The following is a 10,673-nucleotide window of genomic DNA, read 5'->3' as shown; positions in this document are numbered from 1 at the left end:
CCGAGGTCAGGCTGACAGGCCTGTAGTTCCCCGGATCCTCCTTCCGGCCCTTCTTGTAGATGGGCGTCACATCGGCAAGCCTCCAGTCTTCCGGGACCTCCCCCGTTAACCAGGACTGCTGATAAGTGATGGAGAGCGACTTGGCGAGCACCTCCGCCAGCTCCCTCAGCACTCTCGGGTGGATCCCATCCGGCCCCATAGACTTGTGAGCGTCCAGGTGGCGTAGCAGGTCGTTCTGCACGTGCAGACCTCTGCCAAAATATTGCACTGGGTTTATGACGACTTCAAATTACGACATCCAAGTCTGTGGAGAACATGGCCCTTGCAACATCACTCAATGAAACCCAAATTTTGCATTGTTTTTTCATGGGAAATGGATTTTAACCACTGAAATTATGCTTGTTCAGTGCAAACTGTGGAAAGGGGATGCAACAAGAAGGGACAGAAAAAAAGAGAGGAAACAACTTATGCCATTATGGGAATTAAGAGTGAGTACAACTGGGAGGTTTTGGGGCGGGCAGACTTTCCTGTGCCCCTCACCCTGTCACCCGAGCCTGGGTGACAGCAGTTGTTTGTCCTTGTGTGCCAGAAAGCTCTTAATCAGAGCTGAGAGGAATAAGTAGTTTTTCTTTCTGAGGCCTCTTCAGGAAAAGATTTACGAACACCCTCTCAGCTCTGATCTTGATGAAGCATGGCAGTGTAGGCCAAAATTAATCCAATCCCAAATGATACTTAATAAATCAGTTAAAAATGCAGCCTCGCATCCTTAGACACAGAGAGCAGATCTCTCAAGTCCCCACCTCTGGAAGGAGATGCTCCCACAGGCAACCCACACCGTCCAGGGCGCTGGTAGCCCGAGCTGACCACACAGACAGCACTTGTTACAAGACCCCCATGGTCTGGGGAGGTGAAAGGATTAATGCAACGGTGGGAAATCTTCCTGGCGGCATTGCCATCCTGCAGGATGCTGCTTTTGAACCAGTTTACCGTGCTAGAGCAAACACTGTCCCCACCGAGCGCCTGCATCATTCAGCTCAGCCTGGCAACCCACCCCTTTAATAGTGCCTACGCCAGAAAACCATAATTTGGCTTTTCAGAGTTGTTTTTAAAAGGAACACAGAATAATCACCACAGTCTTAATACCTGGAAGGTTTCAAGACTTTAGTCGCTAAGCCTTATGTAACCAGAATCGCACCTGGGGGCCTCCAGATGCTCACATATGGAGATCTACTTAAGTTGAGACCATGTACATCAGATCAGGAGCTCGTTAATTGTTTTCAAAGGAGGTTATATAGGAACACACACAGATTTAGTGGGGTTTTTATACCAGGCACAACACAAGCATAGCAACCTCTCCGCAAAGGAGACAATTTGGCAGGTCCATTGCATCTCAGTGAAAGGAGATCTGCTGCACGCAATCCCACCTACTCAGCATTTCCCTTATGACCTGGTGGGGCTTCCATGTTCAGCTCTGTTTTCAGTGGGCCCCAAGTTCTGATTTTATTTAAATAAATAAATTTAAAAAAAAAAAATCAAAAAGTTACAACTGGCTTTTAAACTCCCCTTCTCCGCTAAGATACCAACGGCAATACGCCAGTCCTGAACCAATGAGAACTGAGCTATTTTGTTTGTCCTACCCAGAAATTGTTTCTTATAATGTCCTTTCTGTTTAATTATCAGCTTATATGACCTATGAGTGCTCAGCCAATGCTACAAGTTGAGCAGTCTGCAATGATCCTTTTGCATCTGCATCCCATTTTTAACTGTTCCTCCACACCCATGTAGACAAAAGGGTGTCTCTGCCCTATCTTCACGAACGAACCTGTTCTGTCCTGGCCTCCCTAATTGCTGCTGCACTCTCTGAAACTCTCTCCCCCAGGAAGATGCTCAAGGCTGGTTTCAGTTGTGCCATCAGTGGTGCCGCGACACCCCTATTCCCGTCTCGCATGTGTTTGCTCTGCTGTTGCTGGGTTTCACACTGCGCCTCAGGCTAGTCGCTGCCACAAATAGGCTTTTCCTTTTTTTCCTCTCAAAGACACAAAATTTAGCACTGAGCTTTCAAAGGGTGCTGCTGACTTTGCTCCATCAGCATGAGCCTTGCTCCCACCTTAGCGCAGGATCCCACCCCTCTCCTCCACCTGTGGGTGCCGGGCAGGCGCTGGTCCAGGCTGCGCAGACCCGTGGCCAGTGCAGCCAAGGATGCTTCAGCATCAGGGTGCTAACCACCGCTCCTCTGGGCATTGTCTAAATGACAATAATTCTTGTTACCACACAGAAGTAAGTGCTCTCCAATATGGTACTGCAAAACAACACGCCCGAGACAGGGGGACGAGGGCAGCAAGGTCCCACTGCCCAACCCTGCCCACAGGCGCAGGCATGCAGGAACTCCACCCCCTGCTCCACAGTGCTCAAGAAAACTCAAGATGTCTACAATGGTCAGGGAGACAAGGTAATGGTGTCTCTTCCCATGCAGAGAGAAGGCAAGCCGCAGGGACCCGCTCTCCCGGGGAAGCCTACGATCCCATCCCGCAGCCAGCTCCCAGATGCGCCCTGCTTCCCCCAGCCCCATCCTGCAGCACCAGGAAGGACAGCTGAAGCCCACATTCATTTCCAAAGTCTGGCAGAAACGTCCCGGCTGACGCTAAGTCCTTTAGCCCGCAGTGAAAACGGCTCCAGCTCATGCACTGCCGGCTCACCAGATCTTGGTGCAGGGCCTTTCTTAGCTTACTTGAACCCATTCAAGCACTTTCTGCCACACCATACTGACAACGAGTAACTCTCTGGAAGCACCCAACTCACATTTAACTTCATTGTTGGGGGCCAAAGACAATGTTAGAGACTCTCCTGCCATGGGCCACCCAGGTCTTGGAAAGCACCAGCCCGGGTACCAGTGCAGCAAGGTTAAAAACTAGAGAAATGGTGACGACAAGCAAATAAGAACGTCTGGGCTGCAATAATGTAATGCTAGGCAGCAGAATATTTGTTTGCTAATACAGCATCATCTCAACCTCAAAATATTTTTAAAGTAAACTTAGTCATATATGACTGTCTATGTTGCATTCTCCTGTACAGAAGCACCGTGGCTCAAATTGCGGAGACACTGCAGTTGCTAAGGTAACTCTTTTTTTGCAAATACATCCTGGGCCACTATGATAAATTCAGGGGTTGTAAGATATGAATTGCTCCATGAAAAAAGCAATTTTCCGATGGAACTACCAGGTTCCAGGCTTTATTGTGCAAATTATTGTACATATAATATACTGCTTTTATAATCAATCAGATATTCCAAAGTGGATCATAAAGGTCAAGCAGCAGTATCTCTGTGCATAATTAATATTTGTTTTGATATAGCCACCGCTGGCTGTTTGGCTATTAGAGTTTGTTATTAACTATTAACCTTGGCACGCAGTTTCTTTAACACATAACTAATAATGAACTAATCTACATTTACCAAAATAACAGATTTCAGATGATTATTAATCCCTTTTCAGGATGCAGGGGGGGGAGGAATTTGATCCTAACTTTAAGTGTGATGAATTTGCACTTAATCCAAGGCCTGCAGCCGACAAGACTGAAGCGTCCAAACTCGATCTACCAGAATTGTGCCCAAGGGCTGTAGCTTCTGCAAACCCCATCCGAGCAGCGAGGTGACGTGACAGACAAGGCTGAAGTTCACAGAGTCCAAGCTGCCAGCTACTAATGTGGCTTTTGAAAGGCTGAAGCTATAAGTAGGACATTTGCTGAAGGAAATGCTGCATATTGCAGAACAATCAAGTGATTTACACCCTTGAGACCAGCCAGGTAATTCCAATTATCTTACCATGAGTCTTGCCATGAGTATGCTGGCCAAAAGCAGGCAAGCGAGCTGGTGGGGGACACGTGAGGTCCTCTGCACTTGACTGGCACCTTGTATTTCTGAGTTTCCTTGCACGGAGAAGCTGCTGAACAATTACCTGCATTTACAGAGGACCCAAGCTCAGAGGACCAAGCTGAGGAAGGTCACACAGAAGCTGCACACGGCAGGTTGCGGTGCATGGGAGCATCACATCAATACAAGCCATCTCCCCTGCCTCCCATTGCCATCACCAGGAACGTCGCTGTACTACTATGAAAAGACTCACAACAGCGTAGTTAGTCTGATATAAGAGCAATAATCTATATTGTTGAGCTGGTAAAAAGCTCTTTTCTAGTAATAAAAGTAGAAATCAGCAACACCCAGGCGAGCAATTATCTGTTTCGGTACTCGAATGGTGGTATCGCTATAAAATGTCTGTAAAAACAGCCCTGAAAAAGCGTAAAAGCCAGGAAGCTCAACATCTATTTCTCACCCCAAAATAAGTTCTGAGTGCAGGAGGTGAGCTGCTCCATGCACGAGGCATCCCCTTCCCAGCACAGGGAGCACCTCCAGCCTGAGCTGCTGCCAACAACCCCGCTGACAGCTTTGATGCTTCCCATAACCCAGCACTCGTACACAAAGATGATGAACTGAGATGGAGTACGGTCTATGGAGATTCACCCGTTTGTCTCCCAACACGCAGGCCTGGCCAACGCACAAGGCAGGCAGCAGGAGAAGCTCTGCCATCCACTTACAGACGCTGCACCTGCTGGAGCACTTTAAAGCACAAAACCACCCATCAGCCCTCACCTGAACCTTCCCTTCCTCTGCAGCTCTTACAGCACATCATGTACAGTAACTGCTGTAGTTACTTCTCATGAAACAGGGATTTCACACACACGTCCTGGGATTAGAGGGGTGCTGCAGGCTTGAACAGCTGGGATTGAACCCATGTCTGTGGCTTCTACGCTATAACCGACTCTCTTAAGAGGTCCCCTTAACCATAATGCTCCTAAAGAGAGGAAATCATACAAGTAGCCTCTCCAGTGGAGGGGACAGCTGTAACGGCAGCTGTGCTGAGATCCCTCAAGGCACCGCTCATACTCTCTTGGACTTGTAAGACTTCTAGACCAAGCTTAAACACACAGGACACAAACCTTTGGGTAACCAGCACTGATAGCAGTTGCATAAAGGCATATGCGTGGAGACACAACATTTTGTGTACTTAGCTCCCGTTCCAGTTCCTAACTTCAAGAGTAAACACTACATAGGACCTCATTCCCAGCTGTGATCTAGGATCAGTGCCAGCTGGGTTCTCTTCAGCAGAGCCCTTGGTGACTCCCAGGGAGCTGGGACACACTCTGCTCCTCTTGCAGCCTAGCCAGGAATAGCCACACACATCTGCACGCTCTTGCATGGCCCCCAAAATTTGTAAGCCACTTGCAAAGGAGGTAGAGTCCTAGAAGTAGTTTTCTGCCATAGTTTCAGAGACAAGACCACTAGCACTGCAACAAATCCACAGCAAACAAGGCAGCCTAGTGACACCGGTGAGGAACAGAAGTGCTGGCATTCTGTGGCTTTCCCGATTGAATTTCAATAGGGAAGCGGTGGGGTGCCAATCTTCAACCAGGCAGCACTAAAAAGCTTCACCTGAAAGGGCACTCTAGGAGAATCGTCTCACCTCAAACACTTGCCCTGTTTCAGGGTTGAGAGAAAGGAGTTACTTGCTGAAGCTTGACAAATTTAACGCAAAACGTATTTTTCTCAGACACCTAGGCTGAGGTGTCAGGTATAAAAATACCCACTCCAGCAATCCCCTCACTCGCTTGCCATCTCCAGAGATGCTCTTCACCCTCACACCTTCTCCAGCTCAAAGGTGCAAAGCAAATAGTCTACCGCTTATCCTGGGCTGCACTTAATTAAACTCTTGTTTATCAGCTAAGTGAGAAAAATTCCTGATGTAGGGCTTTTTATTGCATTGCTGTAGCAGGACAGATGGGTAGTAGGGACAACGGTATTGATTATTCCTTCTGGGGACTGCTCTGGTGCTAAACCTGATGGCTCATTTTCCAAGCCTTGTCTGGCCCACCATACAGGGAGCCACACAGTGCAGAAAATCCAAGAAAAAACATTAAAATGTCACAAAAGAAAATATTCCTCTGCTGAAATGGCTGTCAACAGCCCCAAACACTCAAGCTGGAGGTGGCAAGTCACCCCACTGCCACTGGCAGGATTCTGGGTGCTCCACCCAGGTATGATCAGTCAAGGCTTAAGTCAACCTTTGATTTTAATCTATTTCCAGAGTGATAACCTAGGTATAATAAATTTGTAAGTCTTAGAGAAGGTGACTCTAGGCTCTGCGTGCACGTACACAGTTGCATACACAAGGTCTTGCTGCCAAGAGGTAGCTGGTGAGACAGTCTGTGTGATGGCAAGGCAGACAGACCGACCCATGAAAATCTCTGCTGAATCAGATAGTTAAAAATAAAAGACATGAGCTCTGGTGCCTGTCCAGCATCCGAACCTGCGGGATACACTGCTGCAGCTTCAGCCAACTAACGCCACGTCTCACCTCTCCTTTGGCTTTCGTCAGCCCTTTTCCCCTTCCCAGGAAAATCCGGCCAATGTTTACTAAACCCTTCTTTCACAAAACACTGTGGGAGGAGAGCTGGGGTGGACACAGCTCACAGGTTCTGCTTCTGCATCGCCTAGTACAACAGCAGTTAGGAAACTTTGCCAGGGCGCTAAGAGAGATTTCCTTTGGGAACACCTCTGAGCTGCTGAAATGACAGTGCAGAGCAAAGACCCTGAGAGGAAAGCAAATAACTGGTCTTCTCCAAAATCACTGGTGGTTGGAATCAAGAGCTTTCTAATTTCTACTGAAACATTCACAGGACTGTCTACAAAGCAAAATTCACTACCTGCTGTCTTTTTATAATAGTTTTGTTGCGTTTTGTTTTTAAATCATTTAAAACATTTGGTTCTTCACCAAAGAGAAGCTAGTTAAACCATCTCAAGGCCACTCAGACTGATTCCTGAAACACTCTCACCTAGAGGCAACTCTGTTCAAAACTTAGCATCAGCCAAAAATGTCTTACTGCTTGATCAGGATCAGGAGCACTTGACGGCAGTCCCCTGCAATGGCACGTCTGTGCCATCAGCAAAAATAGAGGAAAACCTCTCTCTGCCTGGTGTCACTCAGCCTTGCCATAATCACATCGTCACAGCGAAGCCCAAAAGCTCAGCAAAGGCATGTCCCTTAGAAAGGGCCAAAACCAGCTGGGCGATGAGAGGTAGAAGTTGTCCGTGAAACAGCAGTCGTGCTGTGCAGGTAGAGCCTTGAACCCAGCAGCAGCCACTGTGTGACGCTCAACTGGTGCAAGATTCAGAGCGAAAAGGCAAAGAAAGACCCACAACTATATTTATAGAGTATAAAATGCAAATGGCATATTGTATTTTGAGAGGGCTGAGGGGACTCCCTCGTGGCTTGCTTGTTGAAATTTAAAGTCATTTCTGCAATTGCCGCATTTTTCTGCAATTGCCATTACTGTCTATTTAGAGCAAGAATGGGATGGAGAGGAAGACTCTGGGCACCTGCACTGCCTGCCCCTTGATACCGTGCTCTGATCCCATCTCACGATGCCAGTCCCTAATCGCACACCTAACCCAACGGTGGACAGCCAACCCCCCCGGCCCCCTTCCCGCAGCACTTGGCTCCTACCCAACGTGACAGACACTCTGCGAGCACCTTTGCAATAGGCAGGGGACTCGCTCGCAGGGATTAACCGCTGATTTCATTCCAGCCCACAGAAACACACCACGACAGGCAAGTGGTGTCACGTCCCAAATGCACGTTTCTCTGCAAAGTATGACCTGCCATCCATTTAGAAACAACAGGCGGGTGGCGTGATTCATTGCCTTGCCTACCACAACGCAGATCCCATTTAATGCAACTCTTCCTGTGGTCCAGATTTTATTTCACCTTGTCTGGTAGAAGTGTCTTCTCTTTATTTCTTTATTTTTTGAGAAATTTTTGCATATAAATTCCCTTTACGTCTTCATTGGGCTTGGCTGGGGTGTGTTCCCCCCCCTTCAGTAATACCATTTTCACATCTGACTAAATCCTATGAAAACTACTCAAAGGATGGTTCTTTGATCTTTTAATATCTTTTATAGCATTTTTATTTTTGGTTAGAAGAGCTGCTGCTCCTCTTACAGTGATTCAGCAAACTGCTCTGGCTCTGTTGCAGGAAAGCACGCGAGCAGTTTTAGCCAGACTGGGCACCCGCTCAACACCAGGACTTGCTAAACTGGGACATGAAGTTGATCATTGCTGAAGTAGGATCTTGGAAAGCCTTTCAAAAATATTCCCCTTACCCATCTGTCTCCATTTTATCACAGCCATCATTGGTAATTTGTGATTATTTAACCAAATTAATCACTCTCTCAAAAGCTGGGGGAGGCAAAGCCCTCGGACACCTGAGCCTCTGCTTTCCCTCACTGAAGTACCTGCCAATGGTAGATGCTGCACAATGAGGAACCTGCTCATTTTTGCATGCCTTCATAGCCGGACCAGGTCTGCTTGTTCAGTCTCCAGCTCTTCATCCCTTTTTAACTCGAGGCCAATTGCCCTTCTGGCAGGCGTGTTTTAGTCCGTCATATGGAGTAAACTGAAGCTGGAGGAGTAGCTCATAGAAATACTTTTCTGGTATTTCAGAAAAGTGTTTCTGGTGTTTCTGTTGTTAAGATCTGCTAATCTCACACACCTTGTACTAGTGTAAGGCCTATTTGGAGACACGCTGTGAAACAGGTTCAACAGAAATAATATTTAAGCTATACTGTATCCTGCTTGTGGACCAGGTTGCTTCTCCAAGTCCCTAAAAAGTATTTCGTGATGGCTAGCCATTTTATTAAGGTCTTCATAAACCACCCAGGGGGAGAATCTGGCTGCTCCAGAGGCTCCCAGGCAGTTTGCTAGAAAATCGATCCAACTGTACAGAGAAAAGACACTTGTAAGTAGTCAATAGAAGTTGTTCCTGCAGATGCCTAAGTGGCCATATAGGGCAGTGTTTCTGTACACAGTTAAGGTAGTTGGGAGATGTTTCGCGCACAGTTTACAATAACTGACAGCAGTGGATCACACAGGTGCTGGAGCAGGACCGTGGGCGGGTGCAAGAACTGAGCAGAACAACATTTCTTGGAGGCTCACCTGCTCCAGCTGCTGAAGAGGGCCTCCTATCACCCCCGACAGAAACTGCCCATCCTGTTCAGTAGATTGATTCCCCACTCTTGCATTACCCTATACCAAGATCCCAATAAATTATTTTTCTTACTTAACTCTCCACCCATGAGCACGTGTGCAGTGCGTACCAGGCGAGAGCTCAGGACCAGCCCCAGCACTGGCTGCTCACCAACAGGCACTGCCTTTTCGTACACTGTACAGCACGAGGCCTCTGTATGCTTCGTACCACACTTCCCAGCAAGAAGAGCACGCTGCCAGGGTCCCCCAGCTCCTGTCCCTGACACAGCTGCCTGGGAACATCAAGGTGACTCCAACTGGTACTAATAAAGAAGCACATCACGTCCTTTCTCGATCCCACAACTGTATGTGTACAAAAGACAACATACTCTCCTGTAAATAACCATGTTTTTTCGTTGGGGTTCCTGCCCCAATGTTCCCGAGTCCTCCTGTCCCAGGAACAGCTTGCTCTACCTGCACAGCAGAATTGTGCCACCATGCTTTCAACACACAATGCAGGTTGTGGCAACAAAAATCACCTCTTGCATTTAAAGCTCACTTTTAGAAACCTGCAAGGCAGGAGAGCAGAGCCAAATCAAGAACTCCAATGCTGCTCATGTTGGACTAGGAGCAGAGCTTTTTCTCTTAGTATTTCACACTCTTTCAAGGACTCCAAACCCTCCTGGAAGACCAAAGCAATTTTCTGTTTGTTTTAAGATATGGAGCGTATCAGAAGGGATCACAATCTGCCCCATGCGATGTCAGTCAGAACTGTTTCAGGTTAGCAGAGCTTTCCCTGAAGATTATTCTGCCCTCACCTGCAAGGCAAGCAACAGCCTCCGAGGCACTGCAGCACACTGCCGGGGAAGATAAGCCATCAGTACACTGCAGGGGCACCAACACCACTCTACAGAAGCCCATGCCCAGCTTTCACTTCTTGCTATAGCACTAAAGTTTCCCTTTCTTCCTTTTTCCCCAAAAAATAATTAAAAAAAAAAAAAAATATATATCTGTTGGAGCACACAGACTGATAGGGACCTGTTACACCTCTCTAAGCCACAAGATGAATGAATACATGGGACAATTTGACCAGAAAGCTACAAAGCTACCAAAGCCTTGTCCCCTAGCCCTCCTCCCACCACAGTGACCCTTGTTCAAGCCTCGCTGCCCTCGAGACCATTCATGCCACAGCAGCCCCGAGATGTGCACATCACCCGATTGCTGCCAAAACACATATAATGCTTTCCCAGAGACATGGATGTCACTTTTTTCCCCCCTCTATACAGCAGTGGATTGTCCTAGAAGTCGTCATTATCCCTGAGGCAGCTTCTTCTGGTGGTTAAAACTGGTCTCTGGGTTCAAAAGATTTTTGTTCAAGCAGGATGGCAAGGAGACAGATGGATGCACAGACAGCGGGCCAACTGCCTCGCTGCCTCTGAGCCAGGCAATAGAGAGGTAGTGGCTTAATATAGGCTCCATCTGCCAGGCCACAGCTCCGGAAAGAAGGAGAACAGGTAGGAAAGCTTGTAAGCAAGCTCCTCACTAGATGTACGTGACCATATTCCCCACGCAGCATTAGGGCTTACACAGGCAATGTGC

Source organism: Aptenodytes forsteri, unplaced genomic scaffold, assembly GCF_000699145.1.
Source record: "Aptenodytes forsteri isolate BGI_AS27 unplaced genomic scaffold, ASM69914v1 Scaffold76, whole genome shotgun sequence".
NCBI lineage: Eukaryota > Metazoa > Chordata > Aves > Sphenisciformes > Spheniscidae > Aptenodytes > Aptenodytes forsteri.
The sequence above is the reverse complement of the archived record's forward strand: the minus strand, read 5'-3'. Positions refer to the sequence as shown.